The sequence below is a fragment of the Nilaparvata lugens genome, chromosome 3, assembly GCF_014356525.2.
Source record: "Nilaparvata lugens isolate BPH chromosome 3, ASM1435652v1, whole genome shotgun sequence".
Taxonomy (NCBI): Eukaryota; Metazoa; Arthropoda; class Insecta; order Hemiptera; family Delphacidae; genus Nilaparvata; species Nilaparvata lugens.
This window is the reverse complement of record NC_052506.1, coordinates 41,194,000-41,214,113: the sequence shown is the minus strand read 5'-3', so window position 1 is coordinate 41,214,113 and position 20,114 is coordinate 41,194,000. Positions and strand designations below refer to the sequence as shown.

At 38.5% G+C, this 20,114-nt stretch overlaps 1 non-coding gene across 1 annotated transcript; it reads right to left on the bottom strand.

Annotated features, from left to right (window-relative positions):
* Window positions 1–19,677: 19,677 nt before the first annotated feature.
* On the bottom strand, window positions 19,678–19,761 carry Trnal-cag. Its single transcript has one exon. It is a non-coding gene; the product is annotated as a tRNA-Leu (tRNA).
* Between the last annotated feature and the right edge of the window lie 353 nt (window positions 19,762–20,114).

Genomic DNA, 20,114 nt, shown 5'->3' with positions numbered 1-20,114 from the left:
ACCACCAAGCTGTTAGTGGAAACTCAAACAGCTTTTCATCATGGTTACCAGTCAATGAGGGAGTTCCTCAGGGATCAGTTTTTGGACCCCTCCTCTTCTCAGTATACATCAATAATGTCTCTATGATATTTTCTCATGCCAACTACCATCTCTTCGCTGATGATTTGATAATATACTCCCATGTTCCTGTGCAACACTTCCAATCCATAGATCACATGAATTTGGATATTGCTAGACTGGTAGTGTGGTCTGATGCACACAGGTTGAGATTGAATCCAGTGAAAACCAAATGTATGATTGATTGTTGGTCATCCCAGATTGACGAATAACTTGGATCTGGTAAACTCTTCGGCTGTGGTCATCAGTGGTATAGAAATACCATGTTCTCAGTGTCTTAAGGTTCTGGGTATCTTGATTGATGGTTCTCTGAGTTGGCATGAGCAAACCACGCCTGTGTGCAATAGAGTCTTTAGTGGAATGCATCAGCTTGAAAGGATTAATAACTATTTACCAAAATCTGTTAGAGTTACATTGGTGAACGCTTTGATCCTTCCATTTCTCTTTTACTGTTCAATTGTCTACGGTGATCTATCCGATGAACTGAATGATCGATTGCAGAGATCCATGAATTTCGCTGTGAGGTTTATATATGATGCCAGGAGGGATGCACATATTACTCCTTCCTTCAACGATCTTAACTGGCTTAAATTGAAGGAACGAAGAAATTTCTTCATTCTATGTCTGACATATAAACTATTGGCTCTAAATGACGGTCCAGAGTATCTTCGTGAGGCTTTCACCTTCATGACTGATGTGAATCCAAAACGTCGAACAAGAGCTCATCGCTATAAGTTACAGATACCTCTGCATCATACAGTATTTTTTAATAAATCTTTTGTTGTTAAAGCCTCAAGAGAGTGAAATGATTTTTGCCTGATCATATAGTTCTTTGTGGTTTGTTCAAACTTTTCAAAAAGAAGTTGTACCAGCATCTTGGTAATTATACAGTTTGAGGGGAGATGACTTGAATCATTGTAGGTGTGAGCTTGTCAATAATTTGTAAAATTGGAACGTACATTGTCACAAAGTAAAATTGTGACGAGAAAATAATAAATAATATTATTGAAAGACGCTCGGCTATCAGCAATGCTAGCCGACCGCGGAGATAAGGGAGGTACCGATGGCGCACCATCTTCCGCGCATCAAGACAATTTCCACCGCCTCTGGCGGCGGCTCAACTCCATCCCCTCCACTTTGGGGGAGTATTTAAAGGCCGGACGAGCCCCAGACCACAGCATTCCGCTCACAAACCTTCCTGCTCCTGGTACAGCGGCCCGTTGGCTGCCATACGTCCCCGACCTCCTGCCCTGGTACAGCGGCCCGTTGGCTGCCGTACGTCCCTAACCTTCCATCTCCCTAGGGCACAGCGGACCGTTGTCTGCCGTCCCTGTCCTCCCATCTACCTAGGGCACAGCGGACCGTTGTCTGCCGTCCCTGTCCTCCCATCTACCTAGGGCACAGCGGACCGTTGTCTGCCGTCCCTGTCCTCCCATTTCCCCAGGGCACAGCGGACCGTTGTCTGCCGTCCCTGACCTCCCATCACCCTAGGGCACAGCGGACCGTTGTCTGCCGTCCCTGTCCTCCCATTTCCCCAGGGCACAGCGGACCGTTGTCTGCCGTCCCTGACCTCCCATCACCCTAGGGCACAGCGGACCGTTGTCTGCCGTCCCTGTCCTCCCATTTCCCCAGGGCACAGCGGACCGTTGTCTGCCGTCCCTGACCTCCCATCACCCTAGGGCACAGCGGACCGTTGTCTGCCGTCCCTGACCTTCCATTCCCCCAGGGCACAGCGGACCGTTGTCTGCCGTCCCTGTCCTCCCATCTCCCTAGGGCACAGCGGACCGTTGTCTGCCATCCCTGTCCTCCCATTTCCCCAGGGCACAGCGGACCGTTGTCTGCCGTCCTGACCTCCCATCTCCCTAGGCACAGCGGACCGTTGTCTGCCGTCCCTGTCCTCCCATTTCCCCAGGGCACAGCGGACCGTTGTCTGCCGTCCCTGACCTCCCATCTCCCTAGGGCACAGCGGACCGTTGTCTGCCGTCCCTGTCCTCCCATTTCCCCAGGGCACAGCGGACCGTTGTCTGCCGTCCCTATTCTTCTTTCTCCCCAGGGCACAGCGGACCGTTGTCTGCCGTCCCTATTCTTTCCATCCCCTCAGGGCACAGCGGACCGTTGTCTGCCGTCCCTATTCTTCCTTCTCCCCGGGGCACAGCGGACCGTTGTCTGCCGTCCCTATTCTTCCTTCTCCCCAGGGCACAGCGGACCGTTGTCTGCCGTCCCTATTCTTCCTTCTCCCCAGGGCACAGCGGACCGTTGTCTGCCGTCCCTATTCTTCCTTCTCCCCAGGGCACAGCGGACCGTTGTCTGCCGTCCCTATTCTTCCTTCTCCCCAGGGCACAGCGGACCGTTGTCTGCCGTCCCTATCCTTTCTGTCCTTCCTTTTCCTACTCCACTGGAGCGGAACCGAGGCCGTAAGGCCGATACAAAATTACATCAAAGTGGTGTCATCAGAGAAGAGAGCGACCTTCACGCCGTCAGAAGCACCAGGAGGTGCTGTTCACGCCAGCTGAGGAACGAAGAAGAAGGAAGAGGAACTTCGACTTGCCTCCTTTCCCCGCCCACATTACGACTGAGCGAAGTCATCCAGGAGCAACACCTGGGTATCAATCACCCACCTCTGAAGCTACTCAGGGTGTACGTGATAGATTGGCGCCCGCACTTGGGGCACGAGGCAACGAAGTAAGAATCATGAGTGATCAGGGAGAGTCTGATTCAGATGCTCAACACCAGGAGCTGACAGAGGATCAGTCGGTCGAGGACATAAACCCCGAGGTGATAGCCGACCCCAGAGTCTCCTGGATCTATAGATTGAAAAAGGATGAAGCATTCAATCTTCTACAAGATTGGGGTATAGTGTCATCGGGAACACTTGCTGAGTTGAGAAAGTTGTTAGTAGAACAACATAAGAAGATGGCTGTACGTTATCCCAGCCTAAAACCCGGAATAGTGAGCAGAAGCAGTGGGGGATCTGGACACCCATCAACAGGTACTCATGCTGAAGTTGGAACCAACATTCACACAAACCCCCTCATGGACCCAGGGGCGGTATGTGACAAAGTAAGAAGCTGGAGACTGTCATTCGATGGCCAATCAGATGCTCCCAGCTTCTTAGAAAGGCTAGACGAGCTACAACAAGCTTATGGGCTCACTGGCAACCAACTACTAGTCGCGCTACCTGAGTTACTAGTTGGTAAAGCTACTCTATGGATGCGTAATCGTCGTGACCAGTGGAAATCATGGGACAATTTTGTGACAGATTTCAGATCACGCTACTACCCACTTACCTATGAGGAGGACCTCGAGAATCTTATTCAGACAAGGAAGCAAAAGGAAGGTGAATCGTTTGACGAATTTCTCGAAGATGTACTGACACTCATGAGGCGTAGAGGAGGTTTTACAGACGAGAATAAATTACAGAGAGTGTATAAGAATCTCCTCCCACGGTACAAATTGTATATTCGACAATCAGATGTTCATAGTATCAACGAATTGGAAAAATTCGCGAGGGAGTATGAACAAATAAAAGCAGAGGAGAAACAGAATAGACAGAATTCGAGAGTTCACATGATTGAGGACACGAAAAAGATTACAAGGCTCAAGGTTGAGACAGTTATAACCCCTACTAGTAACAGACCATCTCTTAGTGAGTCTGAACCCATGTGTGGGCAATACAAGAGACCGGTGCACTGGAGATCACACTGTCCCGATATCCCACCATGTAAAAGGAGCGGAAAGAGAGCACTGAATGTGTCTGTGATGTGCAGAAGGAGAATAAAACTCCGAACAAGACAGCAGTGATGCGAATGGCACACAGGATTCCTGTGATTGAAGAGTCATCAAGGGACAACAGACTGTTCATTACTGTGACAATTGGTGGTAAAAAGTGTCAGGCCTTGCTAGATACGGGTGCTGAAGCTAATTATATGAGCAACAAGGTCTATAAAGTCATCCGGAAAATAGGGATGATACGGAAAGAACCAGCACGTCACCGCGCGATATTAGCTGATGGACGGTCAACCCCGTTAAATAGGAAAGTGACTACTAATGTGACCATAGAACAAACCACAGTTCCACTAGCGGCGTCAATAATGGAAGGACTTGGACAAGAGCTGCTATTAGGCATGGAATTTATGCGTGAAAACAGAGTGAATATTCACACATTCACGAGAGAGGTAGAGTGGGATCCTCCCCAATTGAATCCTCCAAGTCAGCGAATTATGTCGCGATCTCTCTTATTGGGGACTAAGACAACAGCAGTCCCAACAATATCAGCTGTAGACTCCAAATCTCCGGACAACAAGAGTCGGAACAAAAGGAGGTTCAAGCAGGTTGGTTTGAACAGAGTCGAACCCAATGCCTTAATTGATAGAAAGGCGGAGTTGTCATATATTCCAAGGCAAGCATCCTGGGGCAACATAGTGATGGATCACAGGGAAGAGATGACTGACTCTGAATGGCAGGCCACGATTCATGCTTCAGCCACCAACACAAGTGGTAACTCCAAGAGGGATATGGAAAAGACAAAACCACCACCCCCTGTCATGGATGTGAAAGAGTTAATGCCACCATTGACTGTCATGGATGTGAAAGAGACAACACCACCCCCCACTGCCATGGATGTGGAGGAGTCCATGCCACCCTCAACGGATATGGACATAGAAGAGCCAACACAGTCTTCGACCATCAAGGAAGTAGTCCCACCGTCCCAGGCTCCCAGATCAGGCCCCTCTCGAAATAAGGATCCGGTGATGTGTCACCGCAACACAACACCAGGAAAGCGCAAACGGGCTGGCAAGCCACGTATAAAAATCCAATTACCGGATGGACGGCGTAAATATGTGCCCATAGACCAGGCATAGATGATGCCTATAGGCAGTGGCATACACCTCTAAAGGTGATGCCTGATCGGCATACACCTCTTAAAGTGATGCCTGAGAGGTGTACACCTCTTAAGGTGAGGCCTCGACTGTCGGGAGTGCACGAAAATTGAAGAGTCCTCTACTGTCGCCTAACGCAGGCGACATTTGAGGCCACTTTTTCAGGAGTCCTCTACCATCGCAGGTCTCAACTGACGGGTCTGTTCGAAAATTGAAGTGGCCTCAACTGTCGCCTAACGCAGGCGACATTTGAGGCCACTTTTTCAGGAGTCCTCCACCGTTGCTGGCCTCGAATGTCGCAGGTATCTACCGTCGCTGGTCTCGACTGTCGCAGGACTCTTCTGTCGTTTGCCTCGTTTGACATCGACCCTGTTAGACTTAGCAATTGTCAGTGATATTGAGTATGTTTCATTTTTTAGTCAGACACCTGCTCCTTCCTTCTCCCATCATGATCTTATTTATTGAATTTATAATTTGGAATAATCACAGTCCAATTCAACTTTTACATGAAGGTATTCCAAAAACTTCAATATAAACACAGTCCTGGAGGAGGCTATTAATCTCCCATGGCATCATATCGGTATGATTAACGATTTGAATGAAAAGGTTGCGGTATTTAATCAAATGGTTACTGATATATTTGCTAAACATGCTCCCATGAGTACAGTTCGCCCACGCCATAAATCAACTCCCTGGATTGATTCTGAGATTTTGGACGCTAGACGTGAGAGGGATAGAGTTCGGAGGAGATTCAAATCGACTCAAAGAGAGGCTGATTTCAATTAATTTAAAATTCTATGCAATAGAGTCAAATCCTTGTGTTGCAATGCGAAGCTTCGTTACTATCATACCCAATTCAATCGAGGTAAGTCAATGGGCGCTCTGTGTAACAACGTTCGCAGACTTGGAGCACATCAACCTTAACAGCAGCATGAGATGCCAGCAGATCTTTCACTTGATGAGCTCAATGACTATTTTGTTATCCCACCTGCACAGATTGCTACAGTTGATTTTCTGCACGATCAACATACACCTCCGGAAGAATCATTCTTTTTTGAACATGTGTTTCCTGTAACAATATTCATTGTTCCAATTGTGAATGATGAGGATTATGCGAATTATCATGAGAAGTCAGTCTGTTATAACAATTTTTTTTGCTGCTTTGCTTTTCTGCATTGTTTTGTGTTGACTCTGTAAGTGTGTGCGTCGGAGGTATGCTACTGGGAAAATCGTTGATTTTCCTGGAGCATCAGCCTGGTTCATGACCTTATAAGGCAAGGAATTTGGTTAGGAATTTGGAAAATAGCTGTCACTTGGTGGGAGAATGTATCTTAAATTGTAGTTGTACCGTTCCATTCTATTGGAGGAAATTATGATGAATATTTTCTAGAAAGTAGTAACTGCCAATCACAGTTAACGTTGGTTAGGTTCCTATCTAGTGAGGCCGATCACTCAACTCCTCCACAAGACAAGTGTACCATGGGCTTCATTCAGCGTCTGTCCATTGCCGCTAGCAGAAATGAATAATGTAGTCTCAGTATTTTGTGTTAATCATGGCTTTTATGTCAGCTTTAGGCTTGTTAGTATTTGGCTGTGGAGCCATCTGTTCCCATAGCATGTTTTAGGTTTTTCCGCCTCAGTAAATGCTTCAATTAAGAAGAGAGGATATCAAATTTGTCACCTCACAATGGAGATTTTCCTCCTATTACCTACTACTAAGGTATGTAATAGATTTATAATATAATTAAGGAAATTATTATCGATGAAAGCTTCCATCAAAGTATTAAATTTATTGTGATAGATACATTTAAGTTAATTCATTTAAGATAGATACATAGCACGGCACATTCCTGAGAAATATCTCAGAATATTCTTGCCATCAATAAAAATTCCATGGGTGAGGACAGGATTCCTATAGATTTTTATAAGAAACTACTTCCCACCATATTAGCCACTATTACCCATATTCTTAATTTTTTACTGCAGTCAACTATTGTTCCTGATTTATGAAAGCAATCAGTGGTCAAGCCTATAGCTAAAAGAATGAATGCATGTATTCCTGCTGATTTTAGACCTATCAATATCCTATGCTCCATCTCTAAAGCCTTTGAGTGAACTGTTCATAGGCAAGTTGTCAGTTATTTGGCTGGCTTTGAATTTTTTTTGCAAAACATCAATCTTGTTTTCGACCAAATTACAGTACCTGTACTGCTCTTCTGAAGATGACAGATGATATCAGAGCTGCAATGGATGGAAGGCAGGCTACATTGCTTGTTCAATTCGACTTCAGTAAAGCATTTGATAGTGTGAATCACACCCTTTTGCTCCATAAATTGAAAAACCAGTGTCAATTTTCTGACTCTGCAGTAAGGTGGTTTTCTTCATATCTTTCTGATCACCACCAAGCTGTTAGTGGAAACTCAAACAGCTTTTCATCATGGTTACCAGTCAATGAGGGAGTTCCTCAGGGATCAGTTTTTGGACCCTCCTCTTCTCAGTATACATCAATAATGTCTCTATGATATTTTCTCATGCCAACTACCATCTCTTCGCTGATGATTTGATAATATACTCCCATGTTCCTGTGCAACACTTCCAATCCATAGATCACATGAATTTGGATATTGCTAGACTGGTAGTGTGGTCTGATGCACACAGGTTGAGATTGAATCCAGTGAAAACCAAATGTATGATTGATTGTTGGTCATCCCAGATTGACGAATAACTTGGATCTGGTAAACTCTTCGGCTGTGGTCATCAGTGGTATAGAAATACCATGTTCTCAGTGTCTTAAGGTTCTGGGTATCTTGATTGATGGTTCTCTGAGTTGGCATGAGCAAACCACGCCTGTGTGCAATAGAGTCTTTAGTGGAATGCATCAGCTTGAAAGGATTAATAACTATTTACCAAAATCTGTTAGAGTTACATTGGTGAACGCTTTGATCCTTCCATTTCTCTTTTACTGTTCAATTGTCTACGGTGATCTATCCGATGAACTGAATGATCGATTGCAGAGATCCATGAATTTCGCTGTGAGGTTTATATATGATGCCAGGAGGGATGCACATATTACTCCTTCCTTCAACGATCTTAACTGGCTTAAATTGAAGGAACGAAGAAATTTCTTCATTCTATGTCTGACATATAAACTATTGGCTCTAAATGACGGTCCAGAGTATCTTCGTGAGGCTTTCACCTTCATGACTGATGTGAATCCAAAACGTCGAACAAGAGCTCATCGCTATAAGTTACAGATACCTCTGCATCATACAGTATTTTTTAATAAATCTTTTGTTGTTAAAGCCTCAAGAGAGTGAAATGATTTTTGCCTGATCATATAGTTCTTTGTGGTTTGTTCAAACTTTTCAAAAAGAAGTTGTACCAGTATCTTGGTAATTATACAGTTTGAGGGGAGATGACTTGAATCATTGTAGGTGTGAGCTTGTCAATAATTTGTAAAATTGGAACGTACATAGACCATTAACATAAACTTCAGTTTGAGAATATATTTTTGTTATTCTCAGTTATTATCAATTTTTCATTCATTAGTATTATTATTATTTTTTAATCTTTTTTATTCCATCTATATCTGTCTGCTTGGGAAATCAGAAAAAAATATATAATGTTTTCATGAATTCTCATTCATTCAATAACATTTTTAAATCATATTTATTGAATTGTCTCAGAAGCAGGTGTAAACAAGAATTGAATTGATTCATATTCTATCATTTCTTCAGTTTCTCTTCTTCTTCTACTTTCTCATCTCTCTTACTTCACCTTATCTCATTCTCTACTCTCTCTTTTTCATAACATTATCTTTATTATCTACTTATAATTATCTTAATTTATATTATCTAATTTGATTCTATTTTAACTTCCAACAGCTAACTGTTTTCATTTGTAATTCTTGTTTATTTGAGCACGTCATAATGAAAATCAATCAACCAATCTCTCTCTCTTTCTCTCTCTCTCTCTCTCTCTCTCTCTCTCTCTCTCTCTCTCTCTCTCCCGCGCCAGTAGCACTGGACGGATTTGTCTCGGCTCGGCTCGGCCTACAAAGAAAATCGCCTACACACTCACGGATTTCACCCGAGCCGAGCCAAGACAGGCCAAATCCGTAGGTGTGAGGGGCCCTTAATCTAACAGATTATAATGTGAAAAAACAATTTAATTTTATGTAAAATCAATCCATTTAATCATCTTTACTAATAATTATCAGTATATAATCCTGATTCAATATTACATAACAATTATTTTGAACAAAATACGTACCCCATGTATACTCCACACCATATTAATACAAGGTTAAGGTTATTCCTATCAATACTGTTATTATGTACTGTACAACATGTCACTCCAAATATTACACATAATATACAATTTTATTGTATATAATAGTATCATATTGTCTTTGGAACAAGATAGATAATTATTTGAGGAGTAGGTAGTTATTGTTCACACCACATGTAAGGTGCTGGTTAATTCCCCCTTAAATGAGAAATTCTCTCATCTTGTATAAGCTTATTCATATTTGCTTATCAAAGTGTGAAGCTGATCCTGAACAAAATTGATCTCGCTTGTTGCATTCATGATTTGCTTCTAATATTCATATCATTATCATTTTCGTATAAATTCCTATTTTTATTTTATTTTTATGAACCTTCTACCTTGTGCTCATCTATTTTTGCTGTGTATGACATTTTTTATCATATTCGAATCGGAAAGAATAGAATGTGTTAGAGATTATAGGGTAAACTATACTCTCAGATTCGAATTCGTACAGTGTTTATTCTTAATAAAAGTGAATTTACTTTGTCAATTCTATATATCATTCTTTAAAAATAAAATTTTCTACTGTTGGAAAAAACAGTGATTGAAATTATTAGTGTTTTCCTGTTGTAGTGATAGCGATGATGCGTGACTGGCTGAGTAGGGATCTCGGCGGCTGCAGGAGACTGCGCGTAGCTGCACTGCTCAACTCAGCTCTGCGCTGCGTCGAAGAGGAGCAGGGATGTTACGAAACGGATGTAGAAAGTATGGCATTCAGAGAAGAAGAAAGTTCTGGACGGAGAAGTAGGCTATGCAGGTGGGCAATGACCGATTACAAGTTAGAAAGTGGAATCGCTGCTGCCACCACCGCCGCCGCCGCCGCCGCCAAATTCACCTATTACAATCTTAAAATATTTAATCGAGGTTGCTATAATTTGTTTAATGGATGGTACGGAATTCACCGTACCATTCAGGATATTTCTTATCACCTTATCTCTCCTATTTCCTTAGCGCGAGTCTAGCACTCCTATCGGGTTATCGATTATACACAGCAAAAAACAAAATTTATAGGTATTTCTAAAGGTAAGTAAAGGTTAACTCGAGTAAGTTATCAAGTGAGAATGGATGTTCAATTTTTTTACCAGCGTTCATGATTCACTCAATTAAGGCATGATTGATGATTCACTTAAGATTGATAGTTCCAGTTCGTTATTCCCATATTCAGATTCCAATGTAATTACATAAACAGAAACAGTTGTTTCATTTTCTTCACAAAGACCAAGTCATCCAGAAGTTATTCCTATTCAACTGCTGAATGTATCGAATACTCACAGCAATAACTTTGAATGACTAATCCCAAACAAATCAGACTTCAAAGCAAGGAACAAAGGATATGACTAACCGTGAGGAAATTGACTTGAAGTATGCACAGTGTGACTCATCCGTCTGTAGCTAGCAGGTGGACGGACAGAGGAATAATTCCGGGAGGATGATCAGCTATCTAACTGGTGGAGGAGATGGAATATTTGTGAGCTTGTGGACGAATCGAGATTTGAGTGAGCGTTGAGTTTTTAATAGCAACAAAATGTTGCTGTCTAAAATAAGAAAGTATTCATGACGAGGCCATCGCAGTGCGGTGCGGCGTGCGCCGAACGTGTAGGCCGCACACCATCTCAACTCCAAAAGTCCAAATGAGTCTGGATAAGTAATATTGTTGGTTGAGCTTGAGTCTGTGTCTGTGCTGCCATCAGTATTAGAGCGATCCATGTCTGTGTCGATTCCTTTGTGGAGTTCACCTCTGGATCAACTAATTTATTCATTTTGTCCATCAAGGTCATCAACTCTACTCCTTCATCAACGATCGATACACTCGCTACTGCTTCAACCTCCCATCCAATTCTCCCAACTCCCATCCTATTCCATTGCACCTACACCTTTCATTTTACATCAATACTCCCTGTTGGCCCAAATTCCCAACTATGTAATGTTCTATGCCTACCTATACCTACCTTCCACGACCGTTTTATCAATCTGTGTCATTTTAAAAACCTCACACGCACAACCTCTGCTCTCACAATCTGCTTGATATTCTAAACATGTTTTTCGTGGAGACTGGAGATGATGATGACAATATCAAATTGTTTCAATTCAAACAATTTAACCCCATTTTGGAGTAACCCAATTTCAAAGATCTCACGGGATCTATAACAGTTCATTGTGGAGTTAATACAGTATTTTCTATTAATGAAATAAAACAAGATAGATTTCTCGTTCTTATCACACTCACGAAGAAAGGCATTAAACCGAACAGTATTTCCAACCTTTCATAGTACAAAATTGAATTTCAATGCTGATTGCATCATAATAAATTAAAATAATAATAATATTAGGCAAAATTCTCACTGGTGAGCTCCCCCTGTTATCTCAGTTATTATTAAAGATATCGACTCCAATATTTTTTTAAATAAAAGAGGAGGAAAAAATAAAACGCGCCAGCCTATTTTTATACAATTTAGTTCGATTCTAATATTAGAAATAGCTGTTTCAAAACTAACCTTATTTTGAAGAAAGAACTATTCTAAATATATTAGTATCTCGACTATTTTTGAAGATATCAACTCAATTTTTTTCTGATGAAAGAAGAAGGAAGAATAGGTGTTGCTACTATGAATTTTATTCTAAAAGACTGAATAACAGTTTGAATATCTGACGTAAGACTCAACAATGAAGAATGAGGTTATGTTAACAATGAAGAATGAACTGTGAATAATGAAGCCAATAGCACAGCTGACTCAGATATGGCCGAATTAAAGATTTCAAAATAAGCAAATGCTCGAATAAATGTTGGCATCAATTCAACTTCTTAGAAACTGATTCAAGAGTAACTGCAGGCAAGCATGGAAATTGAAATATAATATAATTGATTAATTGATGAATCAAAAAGAAATTAGATATTATTCTGGGGAGTTTTCATCAATTTAACATTAGAGTTTCTAAAGCTGACCCTGAAACACAACAGAAATTAGTCATTTTTGGTATATGTAACTAACTATTGTATCTCACAATACTGTATTGCACAATTGTATCTCAACTATTTTTGAAGATATCAATTTTTTTTAAATTGAAGAGGAAGAAAAAATAGGTGTCGGTAATATAAATTTTATCCTGAAAGACTAAAAACAAGTTTTAATTTCTGAAGTGGGACTCAACAATGAAGAATGAGGTTATGTTAACAATGAAGTAAGAAGCCAATGCAACTGCTGACTCTGAGATAAGGCAATTATTTATTATTTATTATTATAAGGCATTTATTTGAATTGAAGAATTCAAAATAAGCAATTGCTTGAATGAATGTAGGCACCAATTGAACCTCTTCAAAAGTGATTGAAGAGTAACTGCAGGGAATTAATAGACATTGAAATACCATATTATTGATTACTAGCCTACTTGATGAAATAGAAATAAGATATTATTCTGGGAAGTTTTCATTAATTTAACAAAAGAGTTGTTATAGCTAACTGATACACTACAGAAATTAGTGATTTTTTCGTAATGGAAGAATTGAAATGTTCATTATTATTTGTATTTTCAATAGTTCTTGGTGACTTCAGATTTGCCAAATCGTATTTTTTATTGAGTACGATTCCAATTGAACCAGTCTCAAGTCATTTACTTTTATAGTAATTAAGATGACTGAATAGAATAATTGAACATTGAGATAGGATTCAAGAGTTAAAGTGAAGATATTTTTCAAAAGGTAGAGATAAGAACAGTCTTAATGTTAGAATTGAGAGTAATCAATATACAAGCTCTCAGAAAAATTGGAAATACATGTCGTTAAAGCTATTCAATGAACTTGATGTTGACGTTCGAACGATGAACGTTCCACAATTCAAGACTCACTTGAGGGATTTGCTAATAGAAAGGTGCCTGTATTCTGTGAGAGAGTTTTTTGTCTGACCAAAGCTAACTGTGATATATTGTAAACTGTGTTAGGCGTCTAAGTGTCTGCTATTATTATATTGTATTATTTTACTGTTTACTAATTGTATTGTCGGTCTTTGTATAATCTATTGTAGAAAATGACGTTGTTTGTAACATTTTTATGTTCCTTGACAATAAATGATTGATTGATTGATTGATTGAACTCTATAGTCTTGGAGTGTGGGAAGAACTAGGAGTTGAAGAAGTGGTGAACAATGTACAATGATCACATTTTCTTATGACAATGATAAATTTTAATTGAATGAACTCTTGAATCAAGTCAAATAATTACTAACCTAAACAAGTCCGACCAAAGCTTACTGAGCCTGGGCCAAGACCAAATCTCTCCTAAACTAAGCTTTTTCTAATCTGAGCTTTTCCTAACCTTAGCTTCTCCTAACCTAAGTTTTTTCTAACCTAAAGCTTTTCCTAACATGAGCTTTCACTAACCAAAGCTTTCCCTAACCAAAGTTTTCCTAACCAAAGCTTTTCCTAGCCTAAGCTTTACCCAAATCTCAGCTTGCCCTAACCTTTGCTTCTCCTAACCCAAGCCTTTTCCTAACCTGAACTTTTCCTAACCAAAGCTTCTCCTACCCCAAGCTTCTCCTAACCTAAGCTTCTCCTAACCTAAACTTTTCCCAATCAAAGCTTTTCCTAACCTAAGCTTCTCCTAACCTAAACTTTTCCTAACCTAAGCTTTTCCCAACCTTATCTTTTCCTAACATAACCGTTTCCTAACCTTAGATTCTCCTAACCGTAGCTTTTCCTAACATAAACTTTTTCCAACCTAAGCTTTTTCCAACACAACTTTTTTTTCTAACCTAAGTTTCTCCCAACCTGAGATTTCCCAAACCTAAGCTTTTCTTAACCTAAGCTTTTCTCAACAAAAGCTTTCCCTAACCTGAGCTTCTCCTAACCTTATATTTTCCTCACCTTTGCTTTTCCTATCCTCAACTTTTCCCAACCTTAGATTTTCCTAACCTAAGCTTTCCCTAACCCAATTTTTCCTAACACAACTTTTTTCTAACCTAGGCTTCTCCTAACCTAAGATTTCCTAACCTAAGCGTTTCTGAGCTAAGACTTCTAAGCAAAATTTTTCCAACCTAACCTCCCCTAACCAAAGTTCTCCTAACCAAACTTTCTAACTAAACTTATCTTTTCTAACCAAATCTTTGAAACCAAAGTTTTTTATTATTCCCAACCTAACAAAACCTAACTCAAACGAACAAATGCAGTCCAGCCCAACCCACTGAACTTCCCCCTAACCAAGCACAGCCCAACTCAATATAACAAAGCCTTACCAGATTAAGACTGAGCAACCCTCAGGCTTGCTCAGTCTTCATCACTCAAGGTTTGATAGTCACATCAAACTTTGGTAGGTAGGGTTCCATCAATAGCATTAGATACATGAGAAAATGTGGTCAGCTGTAATAGTTAGCTCCATATAGAAATATTCTCATCATTTTTCAGGCAAAAACTGGCACATTTTTGATATTTTCCAGATTTCCTATCAACTTCATCAATAGCATTAAATACAGGAGAAAATGTGGTCAGCAGTAATGGTTAGCTCTTTGATGGAATTAGAATAATTTTTTCACAAACTTCAATTTGATATATTTGAATTCTTATCCAGAATACATTTTTTCCCATATTTGGAATTCTTTCTTGAAAAAAATGAAGATAGTGCAAATTATAATAAATTGGAACCGTTTTGAGAGTAAGTTAGCCTGTGGTACTTTTCTGTAAGTTGTATAATTCTAGATGATTGGATAAATGAAGAATCTTCAATTATTAATACCTAAATGAGACTTCATAAATTTAGTACCCACTGCCCATGGGGTTACGAATAGTTTCAAAAAAGAATTTCAACTATGGGGAAAAATGTATACTGAATTAAAATTCAAGTACAGTATATCAAATTGGAGTTTGTAAAACAATAATAATAAAAAAACAATAAAATGAATATTGAACTCTTGAGTCAATAATCGAACAAGTTGATATCAGAATCTCTCTTATCGAGCGATTTCAAAAACCGATGATATCTATTTAGCATGCTTCAAATTTGTGACTTTTAGAGAATAGAGCAGTAACTCTATAACTCTACAACTCTATGGTGCTAGTAAAAACATTATAGGATTATAGGTTAGACAAAATTCAATATTTCCTATTAAAATTAAATTTCATCAATTAAAATTGTTATTCCAGTCCAGGTGCAAATATCATTCCATGGTAATTTTTGAGTAACAGCCGTGGAAGATGTCTCATTTTTTTCGTTAGGTCTAGCATTATAAGGATCGTGATGATGATAAGTCGAAATCACAGGCAAACACCTCGGAAACAAGATGGCCGCCAAAATTTTCAGGGCTTTTCTATATCGCTTGTATTTCAATAACCGTTTAAGATATTGAACCGTTTTCTCAGACTAAAATATTTTTAAAATCTTCCTCTAAAATTTCTGTTCTATAAAATTTTCCTCTAAAACGCATATTTTTTTAGTTATAACCTTCAAAAGCCCAAAAATACGTTTTTTCTAAATTTTTTCAAATTTCATTCCATTATAACTTTTTTTGTGCAAGAGATACAGAGAAATGTTAAATCTATGACATTTAGAGCGTTTTTTCAACTTTGGAACGATATATTTTCATGCACTGTACGTCAAAAATGAGTTCTCCAGCGCCCTCCAAAGAAAAACCTGCATGGTTTCTGGTGCGTTTTTCCATACCCATGAGGTAACAAGCTAGAACTATAAAATCTATTTTTTCATGACTAATTTTAGATAGAGACTTGCAAATGGTCTCAATCTCTTCGTTACAACAAGACGAATAAGAATATTGATGATGGAAACAACGAAAATATTCAACATCATTGAGAAATACATGATGGCGGTCATTATTGACAGAAATTTTTATATCGCTTGTTATTCAGTTATTGTGAGAGATATTGGATTGGTACTACCTCCAAAGTGTTTAGAATCAACCAAACAATAATGTTCGACAGAATCTTCCCTTTTCGACAACTCTTTTCATCATTTAGGCCTATTCAACTTCAAAAACTTGAAACATACATTTTTCGAGTACAATATTTTACTTTCCACTCTGTATATGTATTCGCAGTGGACAAACACTAGTATTATTGGCAAAGTGTTGTAGAATATTTCCAAAGCTTCAAGATGACATCTGGTTTGAGGCTGTAAGTCTATATTTTACGGCTGGAGCTTTACTGTTGTTATAGGGCAATCAGTAACTGATGGAATTAAACTCTGAAGAAACCATCAAATTGAATTGAACAAAAAGTTCTGTTAATGCAATTTGCACATAGATTTTCATTTCAAGAGGGACATCTGGCCTCTTGAATCAGTTCAGTTGTTTAGTAGACTTGCCCCCTTGATCTCTGTAGCATACTCGAGATAACTCATAACAAGAGCTCTAGATAATCATTTATTTCGATAAGAAAGAGGAAAACATCACGTGACTTCCGAGTGGAATTTTTCGCGTTCAATCTATGAACGATACTTCTTATCTATCAATTTCGCATTGTTCACTTGGAGATTTTGCAGTGGCTTGAATTAAATTTTGAGATGATTCAATTTTAATTTTCCTCATTGTTCAAAAAAAAAATTTTATTCTATATTCATCTATGAAATAAAATGTAAAAGAAAAATAATAATGGAGATTATATTCCTGAATCAATTATACAGATATTAATTGTTGAGAAAAATTCCTCAAGTTATCTCACAAGGAAAGGTAACAAAAGCTATTTCACAATAATGGATTAATATTGCTATTGCTACTAAGATTAACCATAAATACCTGATCTGGTTTTTTCAGTGCTTCCACTACCACTACCTCTGTAAACAAAGCCGTAGTGCATGACAGGTGGCTGATGGTAACGTCAGCACAGGTAGGGCTCCTACACAAATAAAAACACTAGCTGATATAGATCAGCTGAGATCAACAAATTTTTCTTGGTGTAGGAGACCTGTGTTTACGTCACGAGAATGCACTATGACTTTGTTTACGGAGGTAGTGCCGCTACCTCGTGGTGGTACTATCTCCAATAATATTTTACTATTTGGAAGTTTAAGAGATATGTGGATTGGAGTATATTTTCTGACAAGAAAATAGTTATCTGGCCTACAATAATTTTTGATTATCTGTTTTTGTTCATGACAAATCAAATGGAATTCAATCAGTCCATGTAAACTGTTGATTTATCAACTTTCATTATATCCAAGCATCTCTGGAATATTCTAAATATCAACATTGCTTTGAAAACCACTCCAAATTTTTGTTCATTATTGATGCAAAATATCCAGTTGAAATGCTTACAAAATGCTGGACAATACTCGAACCAACCAATTGAAATTCGATTTTGTCTAGTCGAGTTTTCGCCTTTTCATTTTCGACAGAATGTAAAACTGAAGTAAACATCCAACACTTTAAATATATGGCTTGACAAAAATAAACTCTAATTAGTCGCCAAACAATTTTGGCAGAGAAATTTGGCAGAGAACACTCTTGACCAGAAGTGCTGTAGTTTATTGGATGGTGGACAAACTTCACGAGTGTAAGTTATATGGAATTATTTTGAGACGTAGATTGAATAATTTTTAGGTGACGTCGATGAGTGTTTACGTCTATTTTGGTGTCCCATGTCCCATAGTTGTTGCAGTGGCTCTCTTGACGCAGTAAAACGCTGAAGGGCGGACGGCAGCCGATCTTGGCTAAATTCAACCATCGGCTCCACTTTTTGTTTCGGACGATTCATTTCAGTCTTATTCGTCGGTGATGCTATTTGAACACTCTTTCCAAAAAGGGGAGACTTCAAATCTCAAAATAGAGATGCTCAGGCCGACATGTCTCAAGATTTGTCAGCATTTCAATGCAGTCGTATTTCCATGAGCCGCTTAGCGCAGGCTTCTTGAAAAACCAATATTGTTTTACAACAACAGTTAATACAACACTGATAATCTACTTACAATAATACGAATTTTTAACTGGTATTTATTTCTTAAACATCCTACGTCTACCTACGTTGTGAAGTTTATCCCCGAAAAAGACAATCGTACCATATAACGGAACAAATTTGTACGTAGACTTGACATAAAAAAATGTATAACTCTTGTGGAGTTTAATAATGTTTTTATTTTATTCTAAAGCTGGAAGGAAATTTTTAGAACAAATAGGGGCAGAGGGATGAAAACATTTGAGGGAGAGTAGGCCTTAATATTATTAAAGCTATATAAAGCACAAAAATGATTAGAGCCAAATTGTACAACTCCTGTTGTTGGTCGTTAAAACATTTTACTTTGTTAATAATTCAAATTTTATCTAAAATTGTAGACCAAAACTTCGTGCTCTTCCAAAGAGTTTTTCATAATAATTCGTGTTCCATCATCAAGTAGGTTTTGGAATCACAGTTGACAGAAGAATAAGAACAAAAAAAAAAAAGAAAATATCAATCAATTTCAAGAATATAGTTTTTTTCAATTTCGCCTCAAATTCTTTCATACTATAATACAGTACTGTAATTATTTGCAACGACTCTAAGAAAATATGGTGAATTTCCTTGCCTTTATGTTGAAATTGAAGTTAATTGACTCGGAAAATCATTATCAAACAAGAAGCGTGTGTAAACTCAAGTAACCCAACCCCCACATCGAATAATAGATAGCTCACCAAGTAATCAGTGAGCTGGTATTGAATACAATATATCACCTCAGTACGTGATGAGCTCTAGTGTTGTTGCAGACATATCCAATAGCCTGGAATCTGGAGAAAATCATGATTCTATTGAAAAATCTTATTTGGAGAAATACAATTTTTCAATAGAATCACAGATATAGGGCAAGTCATAGGACACAGAAATTTAGTCATCCACTTCACCAAGAATAAAGTGTCTTATCTTAGACATTCATGATAAATTGTCAAGAATCTACTTTTTAAATTCATAATTTTATTTTTTCAAAACATAAAATGTTTTTTCTCTTTGCTTCAAATTTTCGGAAACAAGTTTTTTAATAAGTTGAACAATAATAAAATAATATGTGGAAAACTCAATACTATCAAATACTGTATTTTTGAATTGATAAATAATACTTATTAATTTTCTGATTGGTTTAAATAGTTTATTATGCTGTATAGTTTGATATATTGATATTTCTGGATTCATAAATTTAATTTCAACAAGTTATCGAAAGCCTGAGCTTGAACCTGTTGTTTCCTGAATTCTTTGATGGATATCAAAGTATTACCTATGTATTTCTATACTACGAAAAATTTAAAACTATTTAAATTTATTCTAATTTGAAACTAATTTGTCATATAGTATTGAAATGAAAACTGGCAAGTATGTTTGTGTGTAAAGTATAATTTAATTATTGGCCTTTTTCGAAAGAAATCTATTTTTTCTGTTTACAAAAAAATATTGTCAGAAGTGGGATTCGAACCCACGCCCACAGAAGTGGACTGCGACCTGAACGCAGCGCCTTAGACCGCTCGGCCATCCTGACAGATAATAATCAAAGTTTTGTTTCTTCTGTTTGAAAAAGGAATTTTGGGTTGAAAAGCTGACGTTGGTAATAGCAGAGAAAACTTCTTGTATTCTGTGGTATTAGTTTCTGGAAAATTTATTTCTACTGGAGCAAAAAAATCATGAAACAAATTTTCTTCTCATCTCATACTACAATATTATTTTTTAATCAATAAATTATGTAGCAAATAAAGGCTGAAGGCTTGCAGCAAATCGTATTTGCCTGAACTGAAGGAAGGTAGGAAATTATTTTGGGGTTTATTTACTATATGGATGGGGAAGAGGTGAGGTTGTGGGTGTCTGAACTCTGAAGGAAGGAAGGAAGAGAAGGGA